The 4,430-nt window shown below is 41.2% G+C and overlaps 1 pseudogene; it reads right to left on the reverse strand.

The window, feature by feature from the left end:
• Positions 1-452: 452 nt before the first annotated feature.
• On the reverse strand, positions 453-634 carry LOC123622002 (annotated as a pseudogene).
• Positions 635-4,430: the final 3,796 nt, after the last annotated feature.

Genomic DNA, 4,430 nt, shown 5'->3' on the forward strand with positions numbered 1-4,430 from the left:
AATATATACAAAAAGTTCTGGACTCCTTAGAATCATGTTTTAAAAACACATCTTTTAAAATTTCCTGTCACAAGAGATAGAGGCAGATCTCGTGACACTCTGTTCTGGGGCTCCTCCAAGCCACTTCCATCTCCCCACTGTGGACGTGGTGGGGGCCATGGGAGCCCCCACCCCAAGTGCACAGGTCCAGACTCAGGCTCACAAGGAGGAGAAAAAGGGTCTGGTTCTGAGGCCAGGTGGACTTGGTGCCTTCTCCAACTCTGTCTGCTCTCACATAGAGGCAAAGAGAAGCCTGCTGCTTTTCAGAGAACTTGATTGGAATGGTTGGGCAGGAGGAGTGTGGACAGAGACGGGTTTACTCTGGGAGAAGAGTGTGGACAGAGGTGATCTCACCCAAGGAACACAAGGACCAGGATGTGTTCACCCCTGGAGAGTGTGGACAGACAGGACAGACAGAGAAGGGCTCTGGTCTACCATCATTTTTTTTTTTTCTTTTCCACTACTACCACAAATTATGGAGTCGAGGTTCCCACATTTGATCTCAGGGGGTCAGCACATTGGAAGTGCAAGGGATAAACCTCGCCCTGGGAAAACCATCTTTGTGATCATGGTATCTCCCCTGGCAGGTAACTATAGCTCAGGCTTAAATGTTGTCACGGCACACGCGGCAGCCAGCCAGCTGCTGTAATGCCACAGCGTTCTCACAGGAATTCACTCTAGCCAAAGTTCTAACACAAAATTTCAGAAGCAGCTGTTTTCTGGCAGCTTTGATCTGTGCATGAGCTTAAATTCCATCTTAAGCTCATGGAATTTTTTGGGATGGCCCACTGCGATGATGACTGATGGCTGGTCACTTTTGTAATGGAAACTGGGTCCCCTGTGCACCAGGTTGCCACCATTAACATTTCTCAACCCTCTGTTGGATAGATTACTGACTCTTTTCATAAGCTTTCTGACCTTGTCTTAAGCTTTAAAATCCATGGTGATGAATTTATAGAGTGATTGTGACTATGTATGAGTAGCATAACAGAGATAAATGGGCATTAGATGTTGACAAAGCAGAGGAGAAAATATTGTTCTCCGCACCTTTTGTTAGCAAACACCTGATTCACTATAACTCTTCTTTAGTGATTTATCTATAAATCTTCTTTTCTCACTTAATAAAATGCCCCCCAACGCTCCTCCTAGGCCGACACCATGGCTTTGTAATACATTATTAAAGCCATGTCAGCCTCAAGATGCAGTGTGCTTGGGGCTTCACAGCGGTGCTATTTTACCTTCTGCTTCTAAAAAATGTTCAAAGGGTTCCATGGACATATTAGCCCCCTTCTGTATTATTCTACACAGCTTACTTGGCAAAGCAACCAGAGCCACCCAATGCTTTGGAAGTGGATATTTTTCTTTCACAAAGTTCCCATATATTTTCTATGAGGTTTGGGGAGAACTATAAAAAACAAAGTATATGATTTGAGAAAATGGGGAATTGTTTTCCTAAAAATTACATTCAGAAGCATCATTTGTCCAAGGGTTCTGGACCTAAAAGGCTGAATTTTACTATTATTTTGTAGCTAGTTTTCTGGCTCACTTGAAAAAGTTGTATTTTCTTTTTTAGGGTCCAGAATTAAAGGTGTGCCTTTTTTATTTTTTTAATATGTATTTTTTTTTCTTTCGTCTCTGGCCAAAGCAAGAAACTTTATTGACAGCAATACTTTTCAGTGAAATTGTCTGCTACGTGTGAACTGGCTACCATCAAGAACAGCACGGCAGCGGCTCTTCTTCAGGTCTGTTGCTGAAGTTTGTGCCTGCTGTTGACGGCCTTTTGCTGCTCCCGTATCCTTTAGGTTCAAGTTCTGAACCGAAGTCAGCGTACATCAAAGTAGGGCAGGCCACAGGAGCGGGACGTGATGATACGCCGCAGTGGGGCAAGGGAACAATGCTTTTTTGAAGATCCTCAGGGGTTTCTTCCATGCTGCTAAGTTGGAACCACTAAACAAGACCTCGAGAGATGCACAGCATTTTTGCTCGTGGAGATATGGAGAAAGAGAAATCTAGCGAAGGGCGGCAGCAAATCTCAGAGTTAGATTTTGCAGCAGAAATTTGGTCAACTTGACCTACGTTGGGTGAAGATGATCAGTAGAAAACAAGGCTGAAAAGAGGGTTTAAAGTCAGATCAGGTTACTACAGAGGCCCTATTAACAATTTTGATTTTTTGTTCTGTAAGCAGAAGATACATTATATGTTTTTACACTGGGCAGGTGACATAAATAGAGCAGCTCTCAGGAAGATAAATCTGGCAGTAACGAGTTGGATCAGGGATAAAATCGGTTGGAAGGAGGGTTATCAGCTGGGAGAGTGAAAAAGTTCATGGTAGTGGTAATGAGGACTTGACCTCAGAAAATAAGGGTTTCATTAGAAAGCAGGAGGCAGAAACATGCGACCTTCTGGTAAACTTGTTTGAATAATTCCAGGTAAGTTCAAAAATGCGATGCAGAAAATAATGAAGAAATTCACACAGTTCTGTCATGCAGTGTAAACATGTCACTCGCTCAAAGCCTATTATCCTAATATTACACGACAGTGTCCTCTGGGTTATTTTCCACTACAAGAAGTTGCAGGAGCTGATAAGCCTGTGACTAATTTAAAATGTAATCGTTGTTCAGTCTTCCTGTTACATAGTTTGTGTTTCATTTCTTTTAAGTAAACAATATAAAGAATTACAGTCTCCAAACCTTTCTACCTTTTGAAAAAATAAAGAATTACAGTCAAGTTCAATATTGGGAGGCTGATTTCTAGGAATAGCAAAGGGCTTGAGAAAAGTTTCTAGCAAATTTGATCTTCAGATTCTCATTTTCCATCGACGTTGGCATGCTGTCGTCGTGGGGGAAGACCTAGTCCTGGGTTTTGTGCTCCTAGAACGAGGAAGGTTATCAGATACTGATATAAGTTAGGGACACAAACTAAACAAAGAGGACACATGCCACTGAGGGGAATCTCCAGGTGTGTAGATTCTCAGAAATTCATGTGAAGAAGAGGTTCCATAAATCATAGACTATTAGCACCGGAAGGGATCTCAGAGATCGCCTAGTTAATTGCAAGAGTTTTAGAGCCAGGCCATAGTAGGTTTGAATTCCCAGTTCTTCTTCATATTATATATGTGGCCTTTATTTTACCAGCAGCCATTTCTGTGAGACATCTGTGAATTGGAAACATGCCCATCTCAGAGTCATTGCAAGGATAAAATAAAAGAATAAATGGAAAACACTCAGCCCAGTACATGGCAAACCCTCGGCACACAACAGCTGTCATCAGAAGTAAGACCAGGGCTGTGACTTGGGTCTCCTGAATGTGGCCTGAGTCTCCTTCCATGGAGCCGTAGCTTCTCCTCTTACAGTCCCACCTTAAAGTAATTATTTCAGAAAGCTTCCCCCAATTTTAACATTTATGTTGACATCACCTTCTACATCAGTTTGTTTCCATCATTACTAAGAGGCTATTAAAGTCAACTCTATGTAATCAATCATTTAAAAAATATATGCTCCTACTCAATGAAGGAGCGTGCCTTTTATGATAAATGATATGCCATCATCAAAAACTTAATTATTACCTATTTCCCCACAAAATATTAATCACCATTGTTATTTTTAACCAAAATTAAGAGGCAGTGTTCTGTAATGACATGCTCTGGGATTGGAGGCATGGGTAGAAATCAGCCCCGCGGGCGAAGACACTAATCGCTGCTGTCAGGATTCAGCTGCAGTTTGGAAGGACACATTCTGGTTATCTGCAATAGGTCTTCAGAAGCCTATAATTTATTTACATATCTGAAATTATTATCCAATTAAATTATCAGTAATATGTGGTGGAAACAATACAATAAAGCAAAATAAGAACTCCATGGGAAGAGGAGGGAAAGGAGGTAATGTCAGCAGAGTGGCCACTTGGGGCCGGACTCTGTAGAAATCACTGCCTTTCACTCTTAGGACAACTCTAGGGAGTGGCTGTTCTTATTTTTATTCACATTTCTTTAGGGAGAAAACTGATACTCAAATACGAACTTGAACTTGCCAGTTTCACAAATAATAAAGTGGTGGGCTGGGATTTGAATTCAGAGTCACTTGACTCTATAATTTTTGTTCTTTGTGTGTTTTATGAACCTTATTATAAAATAAAACACAGTTACAGAAAACCATACATAAAGAATTCATAGCTGATTGAAATTTTATAAGGTGAACACTTTAGTAACCACCATCGAGCTCTACAAATAGAAGTTTGCTGCAAGCTCCAGAAGCGCCTTCCCTCTCCAAAAGTCAACACCACCCTGATGTGGGTAGTCCTCACTTGTTTGCATTTCCATACGGTTCAATTGGCCAAATGAGCACCCTTAAAGTATTGTTCATTTTTATTTATCTTTTGTAAGTTTGATATGTCTT

This window comes from Lemur catta, chromosome 16 (genome assembly GCF_020740605.2).
Source record: "Lemur catta isolate mLemCat1 chromosome 16, mLemCat1.pri, whole genome shotgun sequence".
Lineage (NCBI taxonomy): Eukaryota > Metazoa > Chordata > Mammalia > Primates > Lemuridae > Lemur > Lemur catta.